Source organism: Geotrypetes seraphini, chromosome 6 (assembly GCF_902459505.1).
Source record: "Geotrypetes seraphini chromosome 6, aGeoSer1.1, whole genome shotgun sequence".
NCBI classification, from domain to species: domain Eukaryota; kingdom Metazoa; phylum Chordata; class Amphibia; order Gymnophiona; family Dermophiidae; genus Geotrypetes; species Geotrypetes seraphini.
The window spans coordinates 227,148,543-227,176,206 of NC_047089.1; the positions used below are offsets into that span (position 1 = coordinate 227,148,543).

The following is a 27,664-nucleotide window of genomic DNA, read 5'->3' on the forward strand; positions in this document are numbered from 1 at the left end:
TCCTTATCTCAAGAAAGATATAGAGGCACTATAAAAGGTTCAAAAAAGAGAGACCAAGATGATAAAGGCTAAAAAGGTTAGGGCTCTTCAGCTTGGAAAAGAGATGGCTGAGGGGAGATATCTTTGAAGTATTCAAAATCCTGAGTGGAGTAGAACGGGTACAAGTGGATTGATTTTTCACTCTGTCAAAATTACAAAGACCAGGGGACACTCAATAAAGTTACAGGGAAATACTTTTAAAACCAATACGAGGACATATTTTTTCACTCAGAATAGTTAAGCTCTGGAATGCATTGCCAGCGGTTATGAGGGGGTAGCATAGCTGGTTTTAAGAAAGGTTTGGACAATTTTCTGGAGGAAAAGTCCATAGTCTGTTATTGAGAAAGACATGGGGGAAGTCACTGCTTGCCCTGGATCGGTAGCATGGAATGTTGCTACTCTTTGGGTTTTGGCCAGGTACTAGTTACTTGGATTGGCCACTGTGAGAACAGGCTACTGAGCTTGATGGACCATCAGTCTGATCCAGTAAGGCTATGCTTATGTTCTTATGAAATGATCACTGGCAGTGAAGCTTATACATAAAAGTAAGAGTGGCTGCAGCATGCATGAGACTACATTGCCCACAAAGCATTGCTCACACATCATTACAGGAAACGACTGTAGCATTAAATTCTGTGAGAATAACATTAAACACATTTTAGAGCCGTGTCATAAACTAGTATGAAGTTCCCAGGGGCAGAACAAATCATTATCTCTTATTGGATCTTTTTCAGCACCATATAAATTGAATTCACTGAATGGTATATAGAAATCTAATTGCTAAGGTTTAGAATTATATGCTTCTGTAATGATTTTCTATTATTTTTTTTATTCATTTATTTGATAGAAGCAGGTTGCATATTTTTCATAATTTGTAGCTACTATTGACTATTATACTGTGGTTTATTTGTAACTCTAACATGTAGATATAAATTATTCAGAGACAGGGTTCATGATTTTACATTAATACACACACGCCCCCATACTAACCAGCTGTTTATCTGCATCATCACACCTGCCCTCCAAGGAAGCGGAAATGGGAAAGGATCTTAGATTTTAATCTAACCTCCGTTACTTCCGGGATAACAGTTTCTTGGTTATGTGCAGCACTGCCATTGAGTTTTCTGCATCAGTCCCCCAGCTTAAATATTTTTCTGATTGCATATAGATATTTTATTTTGGACAGCTGACATTCTTGCAACTGGATTATTTCTTCCGGGACTGTATGGATTTTTCTCCTCTGGACGATCAAAAAGGTCAGAAAGGGTTTGACAAAGACAAATTTTTAAAAATTTGTCGGTTTTATTTTTGTGATGATTTACCATTCAGTGTTCACACTATGACTTGCCTCCCATTCTGATTCTATAGGCAGTTTCTGCAAATATAATTTGTTCAACAATGGGATCTGCAGAGCCTTCGTGTCATAGAAATCTAGGGCTCTGATCGGATCGATGCCTTTCCCAGCTGCAAAGCACAGAGCTCTTCAGCACGATCTCTTAGATTGATACCAATCAAGCAGACAGCTTTCTGGCTCGGTAACGCAAAAATATATTTGGTACGTTTGTAAACATTGCAGTCAAACAAACTCAGTCGTATAAATATATATCCAGCACTTTACTGGACTAAACTGGAGAGGATGGGGGGGTGGAACCAGATGCAGTGCCGTTCCAATAACCAAACAAATTCATTTTGCAATTAGTTCTGCACCAGGAACGCAGCAGACCGCAACACCCATGTCCACGAGCTCTGTGCATTCAAAGAAAGACCAGCCCCCGCCGTGCAGCTCCCGCGCGCCCGCACGACGGCGGCGGCATCCAATAACCTTCCAACCTGAAGCCTGGAGCCGCCCAGCTCCAGGTGAGCTGCCTGATGGGCGCGAGCTCGCAGGCCTGACTGCGAAGGTAACCAATGAGGGTGCCGGTGTCCATGGTGCTGAGCTGCGCTTTGTCGTCACAGGACGGCGCCGCTCTATTGGCTGAGCGTCGGCTTTTGCTTACTGCGGGCGAAGTGCGCGCTGCACAGGGAGAGTTCGAGCCAAAGATGAGAGAGCGAGAGAGAGGAAAAAACAGAGAGATAAGAAACAAGAGCTGGAGATAAAGAAAGAGGGGAAGTATCGCTGAGGCTAGATAAGCAAAGGAGCGAGAGAGAAAGGGAGGGAGAGTATGTGAAAGGAAAAAGACAGGCACGAGGAAAGAGAAATATTATGGGAGGCATGAGTGAAGACAGGTATGTGCGAAAAGGGAAACAATGACTGGACAATTATCAAATACAGACAGACAAAGGCAAAAAAAATCAGAGACATCGAATAGAAGGAGGAATTCCAGGAGAGACAGCGGGATGCATGGGAAGCCGCTCCTAAAAGTAATTATGTTTATTATAATTACCTTCCTCCTTATGCCAATTGTTTTGTCCTATTGTCTGTGTTTTCTCTTGAACTCTTGGAGAATCTAATCGATGTGATGGATTTTGCTTCATATGCTTGATGATTTCCCTTGTTTTCTCAGAGAATCTCCTGATGTAGGTTAGTTCCTCCTACCATGTTCCAGAGATGTTCTTAGACCTTTGCACTCTTGGAGATCAGGAAGACAGGGGTCATTTATGCTTTGGACGTCTAAAGTATCTTCTGATTTGTGAAGGGGCACCCCTCGTTTTGCATTCATGTATTCTTGGGAGGCTTAAGATGCTTTCTCTCAAGTAGACTTGGAGGACTGGCTGAGATGTGAATCCCCAACCCATCTCATTCTCAGATAGCCTGAAGCACAAGCTTCATCCTCCTGTTTTCAGAGAATCTCCTAAGACATGGCCTCTGTCTGCCTCTTGTTCTTAGAGGATCCCGTTTAATATTTTAACTGCGCTCTTTATCTTAACATTTTCCCTCATATCCCATTTAAAACTCATCACCTCATTTTCAGGAATGTCCTGAAATATGGAATCTTTCTTTTACACCCTTAAACTGTCTCCAGTAAATCTAATGGATTGCCCTCATACACTTGAGCTGTTTCCTAAAATGTTGTGAGGTTACTTGCTGATGGTGTGCTGCAGGTAAGATACAGTATTTCTCTTTTCACTTTCAGGGATCTCATATAAGATTAGCTGTGTTTCCATCCTGCTCTTTTGTTCTTGTTTAGGAGGTGGTCTGATCATTTTCTTCTTTGGGCTTTTATCTCAGCCATAACTAGCCTTTATTGCACTATAGTGTTTCCCGTTTTTTTTTATAACTCCTAACCTAGTCTAACTAATGTTCTGATGAACCTTGGCCATGGGTGCCAGGCCACAGTTGCATCTCAGCTCAGTACTCATGTACCCTGAACTGGGCAGTACTCATCACTGTTGTGAACTAGCTGCCCTTCTGCTCCCAATGCCCAGGGGCTGTTTACCCTGCATCTCCATCCTTGCTGGATGAGAAGTAGAAGCCGGACCTAGGTTTTGCACGTCAGTATTCCCTATGGCAGCACTCAACACTGCCATTGAGCTACTACCGTAGATAGGCCCTGCACCTAGGGTTACCATATGGCTCCTGAAAAAGGAGGACAGATTGAGACATCTGGGTTTTACTTCTATTGAAAGCAATGGAAGTAAAACCCAGATGTCTCAGTCTATCTTCTTTACTTCCATTGCTTTCAATGGAAGTAAAATCCAGATGTCTCAATCCATCCTCTTTTTTCGGGAGCCATATGGTAACCCTACCTGCACCTCCATACTCTGTAAGATTCTTTTAAATAATCTAGCTACTGCTCCCTTGCACGAAATGTTTTCGGAAACATGGGAGTAGTTTGTTTTGCACTTAAAAATTTCTTGCTATATGAACGTAATTGTAGTAACAATGAGGAATGTGCAGCGCTGGGTGCACCTGGTAGCGCTATAGAAATAATAAATTGTTGATATCAAGTATAGGAAAAAATTATAACTTATGTCAGAAGTTCTTTAGGCACCTGTTTTATCAAGGCAATATAGATGGCTACGCGCTTTTATAAACCAGGATCCCAGATGTTCTCCCAGTGACAGGCAAATTTCATGCACAAATCTACACCTGCTATGAAGAAGTTATGTGCTTGCTTACTGCATGCCTTTTATATCATAAGAGCATCATTTTTGTTCCAAAACTACGCCCTAAGGAAATACCTACACACATCGCATAAGAGCAGATACGTGTTTTCCATGCATAAGCAGCTGTGTGGTTTTATAAATGTCCTTTTTCTGCTTGTGAAATGGGCTTTATGTGCAATAAAAGCTTAATAAAATTGCCCCCTCAAGACCAGTTGTTTTGCCCAGTCTGCCTGGTTTTCACTGTCTACATAAGATATTTCTCAGCTCTCAGCAGTACAGGATTTAACACTCTGCGGAACAGTTCTCCATTGGCAAGTTAGTTTTGATATGTACTATTGCCAGTAAATGATCAAGGATTCAAAAATTCCCTCATTTACTTAAGTTTTTAAAGTTTTATTAGGATTTTATATACCGCCTAATCAAGGTTATCTAAGCGGTTCTACAATCAGGTACTCAAGCATTTTCCCTATCTGTCCCAGTGGGCTCACAATCTATCTAACGTACCTGGGGCTATGGAGGATTAAGTGACTTGCCCAGGGTCACAAGGAGCAGCGCGGGGTTTGAACCCACAACCCCAGGGTGCTGAGGCTGTAGCTTCAACCACTGCGCCACACACTCCTCCTCCTTCTCCCCCTCCATAATCTTTTTTTTTTTTTTGGGGGGGGGGGGGACACATGGCTGTTGCATTTCTTCCCTAGTATATGCACTCTATTCTTTCAACTTTCTCTCTTCTGCACTGCCTCCTTGTAGCCACCACGCCCTACCCACTCCAACTCCCAGCCTCTCTTCTCCATAGAAACATGATGGCAGATATAGACCAAATAGCCCATCCACCGCATCCACTATCTCCTCCTTTTCCTATAGGCCAGAGATAGGCAATTCCGGTCCTCGAGAGCCAAAGCTGGGTCAGGTTTTCAGGATATCCACAATGAATATGTATGAGATGGATTTGCATGCACTGCCTCCTTGAGATGCAAATCTATCTCATGCATATTTATTGTGGATATCCTGAAAACCTGACCTGGCTCCGGCTCTCGAGGACCGGAATTGCCTACCTCTGCTATAGGCTAAGGCTCTTTACACCTGCATTGTGAGGTCAAATAACTTTATGATTATAGGCTAAGGCTCTTAACACTTGCATTGTGAGGTCATAGAGCTTTATGGTTATAGAAACATGGTCATATCAAAACCACACTCTCAAAAAGTTTGCAGCACAGTAGACACAAGAACCATGTAAAACCTACAGAACTATCCAAAAATGTGCCTTGAATTCCCAAGATTGGGGCAAGTGGAGATTAACAAGCATCGACCTTAAAGGCAGTAGCTGTGAAAAATTACCTCGAGGTAGGAAAAAGCCTCATATCCCCTCCTCCCTCCAACCAACTAGATAAGGTTGCAGATAAATAGGAGGCTTAGTCGGGGTGGATGTAATCACTGGCATGAAAAACCTCCTCGGGTAATTTTACACTAAGCATAAGCCTTCTGCAGTGCAATAAAATATAATTCTCAAATTGCCCACAATATCTTGGGAGACCAAGGAACACTAAAATAACAAATGTTTAATTAATCCCGCTGGAGCAATATTCACTGTAGCAGGAACCTAGATACCACACATCGACGATGGCCAGCGTTTCGCTTCAAAAAAGCTGCCTTAGGATGTATAAGTGGTTAATCTTTTATAGAAGCTCCGGGTTTAGAAATATGGCTTCTTCACCCCCTTTGCCTTCTCCTAACCACACTGGTGCTGTGTTGTAAACAAAAAAGACTTTTCCTCTCTCTGTTAAATCCTAGCTCACGTTGGCGGTCTAACACCAGCTCTGGCAGGATACAAATTTCAAATCTGACATATTGTAATCACAAAACAGAAAATAAAATTAGTTTTTCTACCTTTGTTGTCTGGTCATTCAAATCTTGTTGGTCCCAGGCTCTGGTTGTCTTCTGATAACTTGCTTGTCAGGGTCTCCTTCTTTCTTTCTCCGTTCTAACTATCCATCTGCCATCTCTGTCCTCCCCTTCCATTTCCCTTCCCTCCCCCGGAGGTATGGCATCTTTCCTTTTTTTTGTCTCCCTCCCCAGATCCACCTTTTCTTAACTACCCTTTCATCCAGCATCTCTCCCTCCTTCCCCACCACCCCAGGGTCCACCATCTCTCCTTTTCTTTTCCCAACTACCCTCCTATACAGTATCTATATCCCCCCTCCACACCATCCCTTGTGTCCAACTTCTCTCCCTTTCTGTTCCTTCCCTCCCTAAATCCCATTGTCCATCATCTCTCTCCCTCTCCTCTATTTTTAGACCCATTATTTCTTCCCCCCCAAAGTCCGGCATATGCATGTCTCTTTGAACCCCCCTTCCCTCCCTCCATGTACTTCTACACCAAGGCTCCCCTCCCCCATCCCTGAAGGCCTGTCTGTCCCCCCTGAAGGCCTATGCCACCATCCCTGGCCTGTCCCCCCCATTAAAGGTCTACATTCCCCCTTAAAGGCCTGTTCCCCCCCTTAAAGGCCTGCACCCCCCAAGGCCTGTCCCATCCCCTGAAGGAATTTCCCCCCCCTCTGAAGGACTGCCCCCCCGAAGGCCTGCCTGTCCCCCCTGAAGGCCTATGCCACCATCCCTGGCCTGTCCCCCCCTTTGAAGGCCTGTCCCCCCCTTGAAGGTCTGCACCCTCCCTTAAAGGCCTGTTCCCCCTTAAAGGCCTGTCCCCCTTTGAAAGCCTGCACCCCCCAAGCTTGTCCCACCCCCTGAAGGACTGCCCCCCCAAAAGACTGCCTCACCGAAGGACTTCCCCCCCTAAAGACTGCGCACCCCCCCCCGGGAAGGCCTTCATGTTCCCCCTGGCCTCCCTGCAACGTTTACCTTATAGCTTCAGCATGCAGCGAAGATCACGGTTACAGCGTCTTTGCAAAGTGCTTTAAGCTGTTTCCTCCGCCGCGATCCTGCCTCTGACATCAGAGGAGGGGCGGGACCGCAGCAGAGGAAACAGCTCAAAGCACTCCAAAGATGCTGTAACCGCGATCTTCAGCTGCAGGCTGAAGCTATAAGGTAAACGGTTCGGGGAGGCCAGGGGGAACATGGAGGCCTTCCCGGGGAGGGGAAGGGCAGTCCTTCAGGGAGGCCAGGAGGGAAGCTGGACAGCAGCACTTCCCGACTGACCCTCCCTCCTCGCCCTCTAAAACAGGTACGGCTGCGGCCAACCAGCAAGAGCAGCGCTGCTGCTCCTGCTTTAGGGGGAGAAGGGAGAGGGTCCGAATCGGGAAGCCGATTTTTTAAAAAATTTAAATCAATTCGAATCGATTCACCCGAAGTGAATCAGTGAACCGATTCAAATCGTGAATCGGGCAGCACTAGTAAGTACTGTTTATTTTCAACTCTGATCACATAAGTGTTTGTACCCCCCCACCCCCAATATCTTTTACCCAACTTTCCCAAACATTTTCTAATCACTGCCCTCTGTATATATCCCAAGTGTGATTGGAGGTAAATTCTCAGAAAGGCTGCTGAAATATAGGCACTTGAGCACACAAGTCTGAATTTACACGCGTAACTGAATGCTGCTTCTGAGAGTCCTTTTGTCATGAATGATTATGAAGAACAACTTTGGTATCACTGTGATAATTTATGTATTGGTCAAATTATATTTTGATGCACACCTAATGGTAGGAAGTGAGGCACAAAAATGATTGTAACGTGCTTGCCTAACTTCCTGACCTGCCCATGCCCCTCCCAGCTCTACCTCCCCCCCCCCCCAACACTTGAAATTGCATTAGAATTTGAGCACCCAACTTACAGAACAGCAGCTTAGGGTGGCTACATGTATAATTGCTAATTGGTGCCAATTATAACAAATAATTGGATGTTAACTCCAATTAACAGCCAGTCGTTAAATTAAATAACCTTCCAATTTTATGGACATGTGCATGTATCTATGTGCGTAGAATAAGCTCAGTTGCGTACATAAAAGTCTATCACAGTTCTGACAGTCCCAAGAAACAAATAGGCAACTGGTCCTCTAAGTCCAAATAGTAACATAGTAGATGACGGCAGATAAAGACCCAAATGGTCCATCTAGTCTGCCCAACCTGATTCAATCTAAAAATTTGTTGGGGTTTTTTTTCTTCTTCTTCTTCTTAGCTATTTCTTGGATCCTCTTTTATCCTTCTTCTCCTGTACTTCTTCCCACTCTTTTCTTTTTTCCTCTTCTTCTTTTTGTTCTTTTTAGATGCCCTATCGTTCTTTCCATATATGTCTTTCCTCTGAACATGTCCATAGGATAATATGCACGTATTAGTGTTTAGTGCACGTTAATATTTACCGCGCGCTAAAAAGCATAGCGCACCTTAGTAAAAGAAGGGGTAGATAAGCGATTCATCAGTCTAATAAAAACTTGGAAGAAATTTTGTCTGTAGCATTTACTATATCTAATCAGAGCCCCTTTAAGCTCACCAGGATTAAAATTTCAAGTTTCAAGTTTCAATTTTACATTCAATGTAGTTTGATTTATATGGGAGACATGGAAGCAGACGCAGTAAATAGGAGACAGTTTATTAGTGGATCAGTTAAAATAGTGCCCAAGTGCTTCAGCTCCACTTGTTTTTTTTCCTTACAGTTCTGATGGTCTACTGTTCCAGCCACGCTTCTACTACCGTCCTTTGTATTATGACCTCGGTCTTCTGCATCTCCTCCCTTTTGCCGTCTCAGGCAGTCTCTTAAGATGTGGGCTGATTCCCTTTCCTATATCCAGTGACTCTCCTAGGAGATGCTCCCTTTCCCTTCTCAACACTCTCTGGAGGATCTCCTAGGATTCTGGTAGGCTGCATTACATTTTGGATTGTCTTCAGTTACGGGACTCAGTCTCATGAGGTTCTTCCAAGATAAGTTTCCCCGGGTTATAAGGTGAGTGTCGACATTTTGTAACCGATAAAGAATGCATGAGCAAACTAAGCCTAGTTTGGCCTTTATCTTTTCTGGATAAAGATTTAATACAGGAGTCTAGTGCTTGAATGTAGATAAGATCTACAGTATATGAGTGTTTCAGAGAAGCATTGTTGTTTCATAGAACAGTGGTGCATTATTACGGTATTGCATTGTTGCCATGGTCTCGGTGTTCCATAATCTCTTCTCTACAAATTCTGCCAAATGATAACATCTGTCTTCATTGATTTAAAAGCTTGATTCTTAACCATATTTAGCTTTCACATTTGATGGGCATGATGTAAAAGCTAAGTAATTTGTGGCTGCACACATCCATAAACGCTGGGGAAATATCAGTATTAAGCCATATACGAGTTTAAATAACTTCTTACTCCGTGTAGGTGCTGAGATGATGATTAGGTGCACATAATGCAGCCATTATTCCCTTCAGTCAGGCTTGGTTGGGTAAGAAGCAACAGCCGGGTCATGGCTCCTAGTGTGGGCTTGCGTGTTCTAAATGCATTTTGATGGCTGTCTCTTTTTTTTTTTTTTGGCACCTCTGTGGACATGGATGATTTTGTGCAGCAGGGTAAATCTCGGTGCTACATAGCATTTTAGCCGTGTAATCCCATCTCCAAAACTACATCCCCTTCTGCAGTCTGGAACTCATCCTCTGCATCTCGTGCTGGGTTTTTTCCCCCCGTTGTTTTTTTTATTATTATTGTTTATTCTATATGCAGTGAGGGCAGTGCAAGCCGTAACATAGTAAATGACGGCAGATAAAGACCTGAACGGTTCATCCAGTCTGCCTATTAGGTATTCTCATTAAAAAGACATGATTAAATTAACTTTTGTTTGATATTTCTGGGACATAGACTAAAGGCCACCTGGTATTGTCCTAGGTTCCAGCTGCTGAAGTTGCCATCTAAGCTTACTCCAGCCTATCAGATTATTAAAATGTTCTTGCTGAATAAAATCAACTCCCATTACTTTTTTTTGGAACTTTGTTGCTGGTGAGCACAGTTGACAAATAAGAAAAGAAAGGTTTATTTATTTAAGAGTATCTTCTCTTAAATATTTAAATAAATAAATTACTTTTCTATACTGCACCATCTAACATTCTAGGTGATGTACAATCAAAACATACAAATCTGTGATAAGAAATTACTTAAAAAGGCAACCTGCAAGAAGACAACCAGCCTGAAATCCATGGTCCCGTCATTAACTTAAGCTTAATATAACAATGTTAGAGTACACTTCTCCCTCCGTATCCACAGGGGTTAAGGGCAGAGCCGGCCCATGAATATTAAAAAAATCATGAATAATATTTGGGCTGGTTCTGCCCCTAAGCCCCCCCCCCTCCCCTTAAGCCTTACCTGGTGGTCTAGTGGGTTTTTGGGACAGGAGCGATCTTCCCATGCTTCTGCCCTGTGCAGATCACTCATAGGAAATGGCTGCCTTGAGCTCCCGTCATAGTCTCGAGAGACTACGGGAGCTCAAGGCAGCCATTTCCTATGAGTGATCTGCACAGGGCAGGAGCGTGGAAGATCACTCCTGCCCCGAAAACTCGCTATACCACCAGGTAGGGCTTAAAATAGCCTGAAAAATTAAAATGTTTTTTTTTTTGTTTGCGAACCACCGAATCCGCGGATGCTGAAACCGCAGATTTGAAGGGGGGAAGTGTAGTTCCCTTAGTTCCAATGATCATCTATATATATAAAAGCAGGTGTATCTGTGCATGTGTGTGTGTGTATGTATGTATGTATGTATGTTCCAGCATAACTCTGAAACGCATGGAGATATTTCAACCAAACTTGGTATACATATCACTTACTAATATCTGGGGAAAAAATACTGTGGTGGTGGGAATGGGGGTCACACACACACACAGATACATCCAATTTTATATACATAGATGGAGCTGCTTTGACCAATTGTGTAAAGCTTCGGGAATGATGTCACACAGTCATTTAACAGTATATAAGGAACTGCAGCTGTGGTGTGGTGAGGTCTAAAAAGAAAGTGAAAACTCAAGATTTGTGTGATGTTAATCCTCAAGTGAATGTAACCCAAACCCTAAGGGAATTTAAATCCGGGCAATGCCGGGTGATCAGCTAGTTAACTTTAATTAACTGCTGCATCTGAAAAGGCAGCTTGAGATAAATAAGTCCTCGGTTGTTTCTTTAAAATGATTTAAGGATCCTAGCATTCGTAAATCTGAGGGTAGCCTAGTCCGTAGTTTAGGACCTACAATAAAGAAAATAGAAGTTCTTTATTTTTTGAGTTGCATCAATTTAACCCCCACTTTTATAAAACTGCAAAAGCGTTTTTTAGTCCAGCTGGTGCGCTGAATGCTGTGCACTGCTCGGATGCTCATAGAGTTCCTATGAGTGTTGGAGCAGCGCACAGCATTCAGCGTGCCAGCTGGCGCTAAAAACCACTTTCACCGTTTTGTAAAAGTGGTGGGGAGGGGGGAAATGAGAGAACATTAATAAATACCAACACATCTTCACAGGAGTGGGCAGCCCCTAGGTCGTTTGTGACTTGGTTCTTATGTACTGAGGACTACCTTTGCCTTTACGTTTTGTTTTTTTCCCCCAATGTGTCAGTGCCTGTAATTTTGTCCAGGTCAGGCTGATTGCTGTCTGGCAGATGTGATAATATATGGCTCAAAAATATATTGCTATAAGGGAACACAGAATTTGTGTGATATTATATGGGGCATATGTGTTCAGTCCTCTTCAGTATTTTTTTTAAATCAGTGTTTATTGAAGTAAACTTAGGTTCCAAAAGTATATCATAACCATAATAAAGCCTGATGAAGTAAACAATGGAACAAACTATATATAATTTTCTATTTTATGATGAACAAAATAGAACTGTGGGGAGGGGGGAGGGTGTTCTGTACATGTCCCAGACAGTCCTCTTTAGCATTTATTCTCTAGATTGACTAGATGCTGCTGTTCTCTTCCAAAGCACTACTGAAACAGAAGCTCTTTAACCCCCTCCTTTCCCCCTTTTGCAAAACCGTGGAAAATTTTTAGTGCAGGCCGGCACGCTGAATGCTCTGCACTGCTCCCGACACTCATAGAGTTCCTATGAGGGGAGAGGGGTAAATGTTTTCCAATGCCTTCTGGCCCTCTACATGAAAGACACATTCATTCCTCAGCGATCCTAAATTTAAGTTTTGAACTGCAAGTAAGACATTTGTCTGTCATGTCTTTTTTGCATGTTACATACATGAAGTATATGAACAACAGAATCAATTCATATTTGCAGCTAGACTTAATGCAGAACCTTAATAGGTAGACTGCAAAATGCAAAATAAATGTATCGCTGATTACCGTATTTTTCGCTCCATAAGATGTACTTTTTTCCCCCAAATAATTTGGTGGAAATAAGGGTGCGTCTTATGGAGAAAATACCCAAACCACCACCCCCACCCACCTTTTTTTAATGTTGGTGCCCTCCCTCGCTGGACGCGGCTGCCTCAGAGCAGTGCGCAAGGCTGCCTGCCTGGTCGGCTAACGCAGCTACCTCCTCTTCCCTTCTGTAGCGGCAGAGCGGCGCACAAGGCTGCCTGCCTAGTCCCGCACTGCTTCTGTTCTCGCAGGAAGTGGCGCGGGACCAGAGCAGGCCGCTACAGAAGGGAAGAGGAGGCAGCCACGTCAGCTGACTAGGCAGGCAGCCTTGCGCACCACTCTGCTGCTGGAGAGGCAGCTGGAGACAGCGAGTCCTGCTTCCAACACACTCCCTGCGGGCCAGGCGCGAGCAGCAGACATCTGATCTGGAAGCCGCTGGGAGTCCCAGCATGGCGGCGCAGCCCTGAAAAGAGTGAGTGGCTATGGAAATAGCAGCAGCGGTGGCTGGTTCCGGCTTCCCGTTTTCCTCCCTCCTATCACCCATGGCAGCGCTGGGCGGCACATCCAGGCCTCAACTGCCTCCACCACTGCTTCTCCGACTCCCTTCGCATTCGGGCGGGACATGGAGGAATGGGCCTGTCAAGCTGCACCAGAGGAACTAAAGGTATGGGGGAGAGGTCGGAGGGGGGTATGGGGGATCCTGCCTGCCTCAGGGTGGGAGGTGGGAATGAGGAGTACAGGAGGAAGTAAATGACAATCCCAGCATAAGAACCAGGGCAACCAGGGGAGGGAAATAGACAGAGCAAAGAAATGCTGAAGGAGGAGAAAGCATAGGGACATGGAATAATGCTGGAAAGGGGAGGAATAAAGATACAGAGATGTGATACTTAATGGAAGGGGAAGAAATGGTACACATGGATAGTGAAGAAGAGAAGAAAGATTATGCACTTTGGGGGGCCCTGCCTGCCTGCTTGCTTGCCTTGGGGTGGGGGGGCCCTGCCTGTTACTAGGCTTGCCTGCCCTGTACCCTGTCCCTGCCTACCACTAGACTACCAGAAGGGGGACAGGGTACAGAGCCTGGCAGGAAGGGGGGGACAGGGTGCAGAGCCTGGCAGGGAGAATTTGGTTCAGAATGTTTTTTTTCTTGTTTTCCTCCTCTAAATCTAGGGTGCGTCTTATGGTCAGGTGCGTCTTATGGAGTGAAAAATACAGTAATTTTTTTAAATTTATAACCTTTTCAATTTTAAATCAAGCATACACAACTTGAAACAGATCAGAAACATTCGTAAGGAAAATCAAATAATTATACAAACAGATGTATTTTGAAATATTTAGCTAATATTTAGTCCACAATTATGGAAATCAAAGAAAGGAAAGTATGTTTGATTAATTTGACTTTAAGCATACTGTATATTGGTTTGTCCTGTTCTGTTCAGGTTTCATGTGGACTATGTTACAGGTACAGACTTCAATTATAGTTCTACTTGTAGTTTATATTATTAAGAAAGATACACACACTTCATTTTCTCTAATAAAGTGTTACAAGTACCTTAGAAGGTGAAAGCAGTGTTTGGTATTTAAAAAAAAAATTGTTCTCTATGCTTTAGAAGTATTGTGTTTTGCCCAAACAGATAGAGTTAAAGTTATCCTAGTAAAACAAAGAATATGTTAGTGTTTGTTTTTTTTTAAGTTCAAAGAATTCTGTAGAATAGCTGTACACTTTTCCCTCCGTATTCGCTGTGATAGGGGATTAACAGAACCGCAAATACAGAAAAACCGCGAATAACTTTTTCATATGTTATTCGCTGTTTTCTATTAAAAACCATTGCGAATGTAGTGAAACCACGAATAACATGGTGGGAGACCTGGTCTGTTCCTGAAGGAGAGGCAAAACACGGTGAAGAAAGTGCTGGGAATCAGCGATTTTCTCTGTAAATGCTTGGAATCAGCAATTTCTCTATGCAAGCTGATGTAATTTGGGGGGGAGGAGCAAGCAAACTAAAAACTGTGAATAATTGAAACCACGAATGCTGAAACCGCGAATACGGAGGGAGAAGTGTATTCAGAACAGTGTTGTCAAATGATCTTGCATACAATGACTTCTGCATGGTTCATGCAGTATATGTGTGTTGTAACTTGTAACATAACTAGCATGAAAATGGATATCTTTGTCCTTAAGCTATTATAGTACCATATATACTCAAATATAAACCCATCCAAATATACACCAAGGTAACTTTTTCCCCCCAGAAAGGGTGAAAAAAGGTTGACTCGAATATAAACCAAACTTGCAGCAGTCTTGCAGGGTTACTGTGGGAACTTGCGTCAGCCATTTTCAATAGTGAGAATGCACTGGGCAGGAGTATAGGAGGATCGCTCTTGCCCTGGCTCACCCCTGGACCAGCAGGGCTTAAGGTAAGCCCGGGGAGAGGCCTGCGATGGGTCCATGTCTGTTTTATCATTCCCTCTTTGAGAAATTCCCTAACCCTTATTTGTCCCGTTTGTCTGTTTTAATGATATTGTAAGCTCTGGAGGCCTGGAAAAGCATGATGACGGATCTTTGGGTCTTGGATATTGTTAGAGAAGGTTACAAGCTAGGGTTTGCATACCCTCTGTCTGACAGGTTCGTGGATTCTCCAACATGCTGACCAGATCAAGTGGTCAAAGTCCAGGCAACTTTAAATAGATTGCTGGGTATTCAAGCTATAGAACCAATTACGGAAGAACATTCAGGCTCAGGCAGATAATCGATATACTTTGTCATGTCCAAGAAAGATTCCGAAGACTGGAGACCCATTCTAGATCTCAAACATTCCAATGTGGCCCTGAGGGTTCCTTGCTTCCAGATGGCAATGGTGAGATCTGTCATTGCAGCGGTCCAGCCGGGAGAGTTTCTGGCCGCCCTGGATTTGACGGAGGTTTTATCTCCACAGCCCAATTTTCCCAGCACACAGAAAGTTCCTGAGATTTCACTTGTTGGAGAATCGTTATCAATTTGTGCTGGCAACGGCCGTTCACCAAGGTGATAGTGGTGGTAGCAGATCATCTCCGCAGGGTGGTCTGGCTGGTTCATCCTTATCTAGATGACTGGTTCATCAGAGCCCCTCTCGAGAAGAGGGCGAAAGAGCAGTGGCCTTACCATCACGAATGTCACTGGTTTCCAGTGAAAGCAGGGGTTATTTTTAAACTCTGTTGTTTTTGCTACAAAGTGTTGTGTGGTTTGCTACCAATTTATCTAATGGATCATTTTATTTTTTTACTCCTGTACATTCACAGTATAATTTTGGTCTTTTTGTACATTTCCCTAGCCCAAAAGCTATGTTTACAAGACATCATGGGAGATTACTTTCTTATCAGGCCACTAGCTGAGAATATTGCGTTCCTTATTTTCTTTTTAGAAAGTCGCTGAAGCCTTATTTGTTTCAAGAATTTCTTGGGAAATAATGATGGCTAGTTGATCTGTTTTGTTATATTGATTATGATTTTGTAGCTCACTGTGTTTGTGCAGTTCTTCTTTTGTTATCCACATAGAACTGGAGGCATTGTGAAATAAAAATAAAGTGTTGTAATATTATGCAAACTTTGCAGTTGTTTGGACTGGATTGTAAACTTTTACAAAAGGAGTACATTAGTCCCCAGTCAGTCTTTGGAATACCGGGGAGGTCTTTTCAACATGGCGGAAGGCCGGGTTTTTCTACCAGAGGTATGCGGACAGAAGCTTTGGGGGCAAATTATGAACCTCCTGTTGCAGCCAGTGCCCACAGTGTGGTCAAAGGTACTGGGCTCAATGGTGGCTGCCAAAGAAGTAGTGTCTTAGGCAAGGATGCATATGGGTTCACTTCAGGATGTGCTGTTGCCTCATTACTCTCCCCAGAGGGACTCTCCTACAGTCCCCTCTACCCAGGATGGAAGCAACCCACAGCAGCATGAGCTGGTGGCTCTACCCACAGTCTCTAGCAAAAGGGATTCCACTTCAGATCATTTCCTGGGTCACACTGCCAACAGATGGTGGCCTGTTCGACTGGGGGGGGGGGGTGCACTGCAGTGGTCACCCGGTGCAAGGAAAATTCACCACCCAGCAGAAGTGGTCAATAAACAGGCAACTGAGAGTGGTCCTCCTGGCTTTGCAAAACCTACAGTCAGTGCTGAAAGGCAGAGCCATAAGAGCATTCTCAGATAATGTCGCAGCAGTGGCCTATGTCAACCGGCAGGGAGGCACCAGAAGCACATTGCTCTAACTAGAGGTGAAACTACTGTTCACTTGGGCAAAAAAGTACCTGCTGGCCATCATGGCGGCACATGTAGCCGGAGTAGACAGTGTGCAAGCAGACTAGCTCAGCAGACAGACATTTGGACCCAGGAGAGTGGTCATTGGCCCCGTGGGTGTTCCAAAACATTGTCAGAGATTGGGGGCATCTGACGTTCAATTTGATAGCAACGGCATGCAACAAGAAATTGCCTCGGCTTCTCGATACGAGACTGGAAGTGCAGGGCCGGATTCCCTGGTGAACCCATGGCCAAAGTCCAGACTAATGTTCCCTCTAAGGATTGATGAGGTGTGTGCAAAAAAAATATGCATGAGCGACAAGTTACATACTCCACAAATTTATGAGCATGCACGGAGGACGCATTTTTAAACAAATGTAGTTTATCCTTGTACTCCTTATGTATTTTTAATCATCTATGGATATGTTTGTATGTTTATTGTTCAAATGGTTTAATTTATTTCCCCAAATTTATTTTTGTTATACGCATTAAAAATATTTCATATTGCGTTTAAATCAAAATCTCAATAAACTTGAAATGAGTGCCCATGAGATTGTGGGAGAGTTAAATACTCAAAACTTAGAAGAATAACAATTTACTTAAAGTTTTTAATTCGCCAGCTTTCTGGCATCTTTACATACAGTGGCGTACCTAGCATATGTAACACCCGGGGCCCATCATTTTTTGGCACCCCCCCATCTGTACGAAAAACATGATTTTTAGTAACAAGCCACACGTCACACATGAGTACCTAGGAAAAGGCAGCATCTTACATATTGCAGTGAGCAGTACATCAATACACCCATTGTAAAACTAAACAAGCCAGACCAGCACAGATCAATCCTACACCGTCAATCCTAACAGAAAACTATGTCTTTCGAACACACAGAACACAGAAAACACCTTCGCCTAGTATGGAATATGTCATCACAAACTAACCCCTCCCCCTTTTACAAAACTGTAGTGTGGATTTTAGCCACGGTGGTAACAGCTCTGACGCTCATAGAATTCTGAGCATCAGCGCTGCTACCACCACGGGTGGTGCTAAAAAACGCTCCACAGTTTTGTAAAAGGGGGGATAAAATAGAAATACACAGCTTCAACGCTCTAGCTCAGGGATGCCCAAACGTTTTGGGCTTGCGAGCTACTTTAAAATGACCAAGTCAAAATGATCTACCAACAATAAAATTAAAAAACACAAAGCACACTATACATTGAGAAAATGTTAATTATCATTCCTATTCTGGGTTTTTTTCAAAGAGGTCAAGGCAGATGATTCTATGCATTGTCACCTCAGTAACAACCATACAAAAATAGACAAATATACCCCCCTTCCTTTTTATTAAACCACAATAGCAGTTTTTAGCGCAGGGAACTGCGCTAAATGCCCAGCGCTGCTCTCGACTCTCATAGGCTCCCTGCGCTAAAAAACACTATTGCGGTTTAGTAAAATGGGGCCATAGTGCAAAATATAGACAGCATATATAAATTCAAACACATTTTGATCACTAAATTTAAAATAAAATCATTTTTCCTACCTTGTTTGGTGATTTCATGAGTCTCTGATTGCACTTTCATCTTCTGACTGTGCATCCAATCTTTCTTCTCTTTTTTCAGCCTGTATGCTTCCTCTCCTCCAGACTTCATTCCCTCACCCAACTTTTTCTTCCTCTCTCCCTGCCCTTTCTTTCTTTTTTCTCTTTTGATGCCCCCTTTCTTTTTTTCTGTTTCCCTTCTGTCTCCCTGCCTGCCCCCTTTCTTTCTCTCTACCCTCCACAAAGCTACTGCTGCCACCATCGGGGGAAACAGGCCCCAAAGCCACCGCCGCAACCATCGTGGGAAACAGGCCCCAAAGTCACCGCCGCGGCTGCCCCAAGCTCTCTCTGCTTCCCACCGTGCCGACCAGCAATCCCCTGACGTCAGTTCTGCCGTCGGAGAGGAAGTTCTGCCCAGCCAGGCAGCGATTGGCTGGCCCGAACTTCCTCTCCGACTGCAGCCTTAGGGCGGATGCACAACCGGGGTGGACCGCACCCCCCCTTGGTACGACACTGAAGACATGGCAGCGAGCGGCTCCTCTCACGAATCCCCATCTGCTTCGGAAGTCCGATGCAGTCGGGGATCTTGAGAGGAATGCGCTTCCAGAGGAGGTGGTAGAGCAGAGTACGACTTTGGGGTTCAAAAGGGGATTGGACGAATTCCTGAGGGGAAAGGGGATCCAGGGGTACAACTAGAGGGTTACTATACAGTACAAAAGGCTGTAAAGTAATAGAGTAGTAGAGTAATAGATCACTACAGGTCATTGACCTGGGGGGCCGCCGCGGGAGCGGACTGCTGGGCATGATGGACCTATGGTCTGACTCGGCAGAGGCAATGCTTATGTGCTTATATCCTCTATAGTTTTAGATTTTGATATCCGCTTACTTTAAGCCTACCTGTACTCCCTTATGTTTTTCCCTTTCCCCACCCATTTTTTAATTTTATTTTATGAAATGACTAGCTGATCACCCGGTGTTGCCCGGATATCCCAATTTCAGAAGCAAGAATGGCCCTCTCTATGGCGCTGCGTGTAAATATCTGAAGGTCAGTGTTAGTTCCTGTATCTCTTCTGCTTCCTTGTTCTTTAGTGAAGACACCCCCCTCCTCACCCCCACAGTATTTTTCCCCAGATAGTAAGTGATAATGTATACCAAGTTTGGTTGAAATGTCTCCACGCGTTTCAGAGTTATTCTCTCTATTTCATATCCTGTAGTCTGGCCTCACGCTGCTGGACTCTTACGTTCCCTTGGAGGCATTGTTACATCAATGACAGCATAGCACAGTGTGACATCATTCCCCAAGCTTCACACAATTGGTCAAAGCAATATCTGTCTTGTTCAATGATTCTTTACATGTCGCCCCCTTCTCACCCCCACAGTATTTTTTCCCCAGATAGTAATTGATATGTATACCAAGTTTGGTTGAAATCTGTCCATGCGTTTCGGAGTTATGCTGGAACATACATCTGATTTTGTATATATAGATGTAACCCTCACTGTTTTACTTTTGTCTCCTATGAAGTTTCCCCTATTATTTTAAAGAGTCTGTGTTAACTTCCCTTTATAAGTATATTTTTAAGTTATGATTTTATGTAAAATGCTTAGGCTGTACAATAAGCTGTATATCAAGCCGTAATAAACTTGAAACTTGAGTCTGCATATTCAGGTATTTCAGTCTCTTCTTGTACGGCTTTTGGCACAAGCCCCAGACTATTTTCATCACCTTCCCCTAAACTGTTTCATCTTTTTACATCCTTAGCTAGATACGGCCTCTAAAACTGAACACAATATTCCCAAGTGGGGTCTCACCAAAGACTTCAGTGCCTCCTATCTTCTGCTGGTTACGCCCCTCTCTATACAGCCTAGCATCCTTTTGGCTACAGCCATCATTTTGTCACAGTGTTTCATCAACAGTGGAGCCATGAAAATATTGAAGAGCTTAGAAGCTAACTGAGAGGATTCAGAGTAGAGCATGACATCAAGTTTCAAGTTTATTAGGTTTTTATATACTGCCTATCAAGATTATGTAAGTGGTTTTACAATCAGGAATTCAATTTCCCCGTGAGTTTTGTCGCTCTCCCTGCCCCATTCATGTAAGCTCTGCCTTAACTGCACGAGCCTCGAACACTTATGATTTTAAAGTGTTTGAGGTTTGTGCAGATGAGGATGGAGCTTGCAGGAATGGGGCAGGGACAGGAAAAGAACTCGCGGGGACAGGACGGGAAAATGAGTTCCTGCGGGGATGGGGAAAAATTTGTCCCTATGTCATTCTCTAATTCAGAGTTCTGGCAGCCATAGTGGGCCTGTTCAAAACTGAACATTTCCAGGTTGTGGTAACTCCTTATTAGTAATAACCCAAAACAAAAAAAACAAACACCCTACTATAAATATTCAGTAATACAAATAACAATACAGTGCTTCCCCGAGAATTTGCGGTTGGCGGTCCCATTCATTTGCGGTATTTTCTGACCGCGAACCGCCAACCAGGAGAGGACAGCAGGAGGGAGCAGCCGGAGCTCCGGCGAGTGAAGGAAATCACTCGCTGTATGCTCCAACCGCCTCTTCCTGCACTAAAGTCGGGCCTTACCAATCAGGAGCTGCGTGTCAATGCAGCTCTTGATTGGTAAGGCCCGACTTTAGTGCAGGACGAGGCGGTTGGCGCATACAGCGAGTGATTTCCTTCACTCGCCAGCTCTCCTGCCTCTCCTGCTGCCCTCTCCAGTCTCCCCCACAAAAAACCGTATTTGCGGTTTTTCAAGATTCGCAGGGGTTCCTGGAACGGAACCCCCGTGAATATCGGGGGAGTACTATATAATAGTTCAGGACAACTGTGATCAAAAGTCCACTGCATACAAGTTGCCAAACATCTCATTAACATGCAAAGCTAAAAAAAAAAAAAAAAGTGGAGAAAAAGAGACCTCGGAAAAAGATATTTGCTCCTTATTTTCAGTACATTAATATATCAACTCTTCTCACTTTCTTCAATAATAGTGAATATGCAGTCAGGTACTTATCCTCATAGTTGCCGGGGATGGTCAACCACAGGCGGAAAGAAAATTCTATTGCTGATATCCACTCCATAGGAAGATGTAGGCAAACCAAATATTCAGCCTGTTTGAGAGACCAATCACCGTTTTAGCTCCATTGCAGGACTTGATGTACAGAAAATAAGGAGCAAAAATCTTTTTCCGAGGTCTCTTTTTCTCCACTTTTTTTTATTTTTATTTTTGCATGTTAATGAGCTGTTTGGCAACTTGTATGCGGTAGACTTTTGATCATAGTCCCATATGAAATTAATCAAATAAAATTCTATACCTGTGTTATCAAGCTCATAGATAGTCCTTTCTTCAGATACTACATTTAAAAAGAATGGGACTCGCATACCACTTTTTTTTTGTTACATATTCAAAGCGGTTTACATATACACCTCTCCCTCGGTATTTGCGGGGGTTAGGGGCAGAGCTGGACCGCGAAGTGTGAAAAATCGCAAATAACTTTGTGCCAGCTCTGACCCACCCCCGGACCTTACCTGGTGGTCTCCCCCTCCGATCGCCTCCTTCCGTGCGTCTTGCGTGTTTGCAGGGGCCAGTGCGGGTGCTTCGGTCTCCTCTTTCCCTGCTTAGGTGTCGGGCCGGGCAGAGTGAAGATTGTTCCTCTCTGGACTGTGCAGCCTGTGCCGGCCTTACCTGGTGATCTAGCGGGCTTTTGGGGCAGGAGCGATCTTCCTACGCTCCTGCCCCGTGCAGATCGCCAATAGGAAATGGCGGCATTGAGCTCCCGTAGTCTCTCGAGACTATGACGGGAGCTCACAGCAGCCATTTCCTGTTGGCGATATGCATGGGGTAGGAGCGTAGGAAGATTGCTCCTGCCCCGAAAGCCTGCTAGACCACCAGGTAAGGCTGGGATGCTGGGGGGGAAGGCGGGAGGGAGGCGGGGAAGGTCCGAAACGAAGCTTCCCCCCCCAAAAAAAAAAAAAATTGAGAATAACTGAATCCGCAGATGCTGAAACTGTGGATTCGGAGGGGGAAGTGTATACAGGTACTTTATTTTAAACTAGGGGCTTATATGCAAGCACATAGACAGCATTGTCTCTGGGTAATTTTCATGTTGATCCAGCAAGGAGTTCAGAGAATCTTAAAAGTTAGTCTTTGCTGTCTTCAGCTTTAGAACTGTCGGGTCTGGACCCTTTTTATCTCCTCTGCACCTACCGCCCCTTGGGCTCCTCATCTTACTTCCTTTTGGCTAAATTAATCCCCCCTTCTTTGAAGCAATAGCGCTTGCCCGGTTCTTCAGTTCCTGAGCCTGCTTTTGAAACTGTTCCTGTGGATTGGTTTTGTCCTTTTGATGTATTTTATTTCTCAGGGTTTTTTTTTTTTTTTTTTTTGTTACATATTAGGAATAAAAGGTACACGCACATTTGATTATGGCCACATGCCCCCTTTTTAAAAAAAAATCCTCCTCCACCGTGCTCGCTCGTCAGCAGTTGGCTGTGCGCGTGCTTTATGTGTGTCAGTGTGATGTCTAAATGGGCCTCTGCCCACGCCACTGAAATGTAACATTTGTTGGTTTCCGCCTACAGCATCTTGTATTACATATTCAGTACCTGCAGCGTTTAATAAAGTTCGTTTTTGCACAGCTTCTTTTGGACCTAAGAGAAGAGTTAGAGCACCGTCATATTTTACAAACAGTGTGGGGGATGGGGGAGTAGTGCTCGGTCCTCTTCCAAACGGTATTGTGTGTTTTGTAATCACTGGAATGTTTCTCATTGTGAAGGTGTTTGTGATCGCACATGGGCTTTTATTCAGCTGTGGCTTATTATGACAATTAGATGGAGAATGCCTAGGGCCCTTGAAGAATAATGTTTGTGATGAATCTTGTAAAACCGGTTTGACAGGGAATGAGCTGCTTCTTGGCTGGCCGAGAGATTCTGTTCTGCAAATCCTTATCTCGCCACCTCTGACACTCTTTGCTGGCTTGAGTGGCCACTTCTTTTGAGGAGGCGAGCTAAGATAGAAAATTTAATAATGGGGCTGTCAAAAAGTTTAGGTTTAGTTTTATTTGAGGACTTAATATAACACTTTTCATACTTTGTCACCAGTAGAAACAAAGTAAAGTAGAAAAAGTTACATCAATAAAGATACAGAAAAGATTAAAAAGGGAGAACAGAAATGGGAATGAGAAGAGGAGAGTGAGCTAGTGCGTTATATTCTATCAGCAACTGGTGTCTCATACTTCTCCAAAGACTAGGATAAACAAATAGTCTTTAAAGTGGCTTTCAATTGTGTGCGATTGGTTTCACCTTGTAGAATAGGTGTCAGGTCAAAAGCGCGCCGCTCTAAATTACTGTTTTTAGCGCTCCGAAGGGGGGGCGTGGGGGGGAACCCCCCCACTTTACTTACTAGACATCGCGCCGCGTTGTGGGGGCGTTGGGGGGGGGTTGTAACCCCCCACATTTTACTAAAAACTTCACTTTTTCCCTGTTTTTAGGGAAAAAGTTCAGTTTACAGTAAAATGTGGAGGGTTACAACCCCCCAAACCCCCCATAACGCCGGCGCGATGTCTATTAAGTAAACTGGGGGGGGGTTCCCCAACAAAAACCCCCGTCGGAGCCCCTAAAAACTGTAATTTAGAGTGGCGCGGCGGCGCGCGCTGCGCTCAATTGTTGGCGCACGCTTTTGTCTTTCGCGCCGTTGTCTATGAACCGTAGAATATGAAGCCACTGCTTGCCCTGTATCGGTAGCATGGAATATTGCTACTCCTTGGGATTCCGGAATCTGGCTATTCTTTGAGATTCTGTATGGAATGTTGCTACTCTTTGGGTTTTGACCAGGTACTAGTGACCTGGATTGGCCACCGTGAGAACGGGCTACCGGGCTTGATGGACCATTGGTCTGACCCAGTAAGGCTATTCTTATGTTCTTGGATAAGTCCCATTCCACAGGGCTGAAGCAGAGAACGGCAGAATGCCTTGTATCAAGGCAGTGGGGGTGATTACCATATTGGAAACAGGTAGGAAAGTTTGCATGATAGAGGCTGAAAAGATCAGCCACAAGCAGGGATGCTCTGTCGGCCTTCAGAGATTCCCAAATCTGTCCTGGAAAACCCCATTGGTCATTTGGATTTTCAGGATTTCCACAATGAATACATGTGGAGTAAATTAGCATGCAGTGGAGATAGTTGAAGGCAACATATGCATATTCATTGTGGAAATCCTGAAAATCTAAGTTGGGAGAGGGTGTCCCCTAGCCGTGTTTTTTTTAAATTTTAACTTTTGTAGTTTTCCTGAAATCTAGTTAACATGTTTTTTTTGATCCAGCAGTTTTATGCTTTTCCTTTGGCTGTTCGGCTTAATTCAGCTCCAGGATAATAGTATCCCCAAGTACTAAGCTATTATGAACCTTCGCTCACACTGCTAGGATTTTTTATATCCTCTTCCAGCTTAGCTTCTTTTCTACAGTGTGGTAATGTCTTGGATCTGGCCACTAGTTGGTGCTACTAGAGCACTGTGACTCCCTTTCCCCAGGGCTGAGGGGGAGATGCACAAAACTTACCAGGCTTGCAATGTTTCATTTAGACTGGTTTTAGCCAGTCTAAATGAAATATTTAGATGCATCCAATGCACAGAGGCTTTCTGCCACTGCTTTACTGTGGACGGAAGCAGTGACCGAAAGTCTCATGCTAATGAGCATGGTAATATTAAAACAAACAAAAAAATCCCTAGTGGACCAATTGCCTGGTGGTCCAGCGGGCCCATCGACCTGACTTAGTGGGCCCCAGGCCCTGCCAGGCCCAACCCCCTAGTCATCATTGGCATCAACCACGTCAACCAAGAACCCTCCACATCATTGGCATCAACCAAGAACCACATCATTGGCATCAACCAAGAACCCTCCACATCATTGGCATCAACCAAGAACCACATCATTGGCATCAACCACGAACCCTCCACATCATTGGCATCAACCACGTCAACCAAGAACCCTCCACATTCCTTTGGAAGGAAACAGGAGGGTTACCTAAATACTCCCTCCTGCCTCATGGCCCACCCTGTTCAAAATGGTGGTGCCCCTCCCTGCCAGTGCATCCTGGAATGCACTGGGAGGGACCATCGGAACACCAAGGAGTTTTAAAAAATTTTAGTTGAGGGAGGGAGGAAAGGTCGGGTGGGGTGTGCTGGACATCTAGGAATTTTTTTTAAGATGGGTGGGAGGGATCTCTTATACCACCGGAGATTTTTTTAATTAGGGGGGGGGGGGTCGGATAAGGTCCGCTAGATATGCTATGCTCGCAAGAGGTGAACCTACTGCAGAGCTTCTTGTGGGCATGCCCCAGGAATGTTCCAGCCCCCTTTACTGTCCAGTGCTCAACACTAACAGTGTGTGCCTCTGATTTGCATGCTGTTAGTGCTGAGCGTTGGTCACACACACACACAAAAAGTTTTCTCCAGCACCCCAATTTTATGCATCTCCCCGAGTGTACTGCCTCTTCAGAATCTTCAGCCTTGCAGAATCCCTGTCCTAGCAATTGAATCCAGGCCATCTATGTGGGAGTACACACAGAGCTGCTCCATGATCAGCCAGTAGATATTTAAATGTAAATATATTTAAGAATATTTGCATATCTTTCAGTAAGCATTGTCAGTATTTTCTGTCCAAAGGTAGGCTGGTTCAATTTTTATTGATTGATTTATTTTTGACTGTGATTGATTTTTCTAGTAAGCTGCCTTTTTCCCCCCCCCTAATCTTGTTTCTACATACCGTAATTTGTTGTCTCTGTTTTTTCATCACTAGTTTTTTTCCTTTTCTTTTGCTCTTTGATCTTTTCCTATTGTTTATCTTGTTGTTCATCTGTGTCTCCTTCCTGTTTATGTCTGTCTGATTCTTCTTACTTTTTCTTTGGCTCCTATTTTAAATTGTGTTATTAATTGCTTACCATGTATTTTATTGTCATGAAGCCGGTTGCGAAGGGTGGAATAGCAATATAATATATCAAAGCTGAATCAAAACCTGTTCCTCTTTCATGTTCTCCTGCTTTCTCCCAATTGGCCTCTTGCTTTGTGTGGTGTGTTTTTTTGGGTTTTTTTTTTTTTTTTGTATGTTTTGTTTCAGCTTTTGGCTCCCTCGTCACCACTCATTGTGAATAGCTTTCACTTGTGACTTACCTGTAACAGCTTTTTGAGCTTCAGCCAGTAGAAGTCTGTGGGACTGTAGGCACCCCCCCCCCCAGCTAGTGTAAGATTTCTTACAGTTAGAAGAGCGAGACTCGCTTAACTGCAAGAGAAGTCTCTCTTGTGGTTGTGTGAATGAACCTCTCCATTCTCTACGCTTTTCCTGTGGCCCTCTGCCTGGAAGGATCAAAGCTGCTCCCAAAAGCTCTGTGAACATGAGATTTGCTGAAGTGGATGTGTTACCAGTGAATGTTGTTTCAGGTTTTGGGAGAAATCATTAATCTTCAGGAGTATATCTTCAGGCTAAAATGCCCAAACAAGTAGTAACATGAGCTTGTGAGACCTGTGGTAGTGGTTGGAGCTCTTCATCTGTTGTAATATATTTATTGGGGGGGCAGAGCTCATTCTAGTGCATTTTCTTATTTGTTGCAACAATCCTGTATCCTCTAGGCCAGTAGGTCCAAACCAAGTGCAGTACGCTTGGCATTGTGTTTGCTTTGTCATGGCACACCACTGCCTTTCTTTTCTCCTTCCTTCCCTCTTCCCCTTCCCCCCTCAATGGCATTATCACCTTTCCTTCTCTTGCCTTCCATCCCCTGGAACCATCACCTTTTCTACCATTCTTTTGGCTTCACTTCCTTTTTTTTTTCTCCCTTGTGATTGTCCCCCAGCCTGTAAGTAGAATTAGGCAAACCGTGTTTCTTTTCTGTTGCCTCCTTCTTTGCTGGCTTTCTTCTGAACTCAGAACTGTGTCAAGCTTGGCAATTTCATGACTTCAGAAGGAAACAGCCATAAGATGAGGTTGCAGCAGATGAGATGTGCTATTTATTAACTGCATCCACCAGCAGAATGGGATACTGCAGGGGGAAAGAGAGAGGAGGTGAGACAAATCATGTCTTTTAGCCGATAGTAAGCAGCTGGGTCTGAAAATGAACCTGGGATTTCTGCACATGCTGTTGTTGGCTTATCAGTATCTTAAGTATATTTCAAAATGAAAACTTAAATTCAGTGAACACTCATTTGAATAACTGGTGTGGTTAATTAAATATTAGAGGCAAGTGCTGATCCCTGATGCAGGATTCAAAACCCGGCGCCTTATTGGATCCATAAGAACCTCTTAATTTGAGAATTGCAAGCATTTTGCTTGATTTGCTGGTAGAACTGGATGGTGTACTGCACACAAGATGAGTTCTGTGTCACTTTAATTTAACTCTAGAACGTCCAAAGTTTCCCGTATATTCTTTGTGATATGTTATAAAGTAGAAGCACCTTAACAGCAAAAGAGGTAGGGGTGGAAAATTAATCTTCATACAAAAATAGAAATACTCAAGACATCA

General features: G+C 44.0%; 1 protein-coding gene across 6 annotated transcripts in view; it reads left to right on the forward strand.

Moving 5' to 3' along the window:
- The first annotated feature begins 1,207 nt into the window (after positions 1 to 1,207).
- Positions 1,208 to 27,664, forward strand: part of TIAM1 (TIAM Rac1 associated GEF 1) — a 460,276-nt gene continuing 433,819 nt past the window's right edge. For 3 of the 6 annotated variants that reach the window (XM_033949519.1, XM_033949524.1, XM_033949528.1), the window contains exons 1-2: positions 2,073 to 2,400; positions 8,693 to 8,979. The gene's annotated coding sequence lies outside the window, so the exon portion shown is untranslated. Of the gene's footprint in view, positions 1,296 to 2,072; positions 2,401 to 8,692; positions 8,980 to 27,664 lie in introns of those variants that run through there. The other 3 variants (XM_033949521.1, XM_033949526.1, XM_033949522.1) reach the window with 2 other exon arrangements.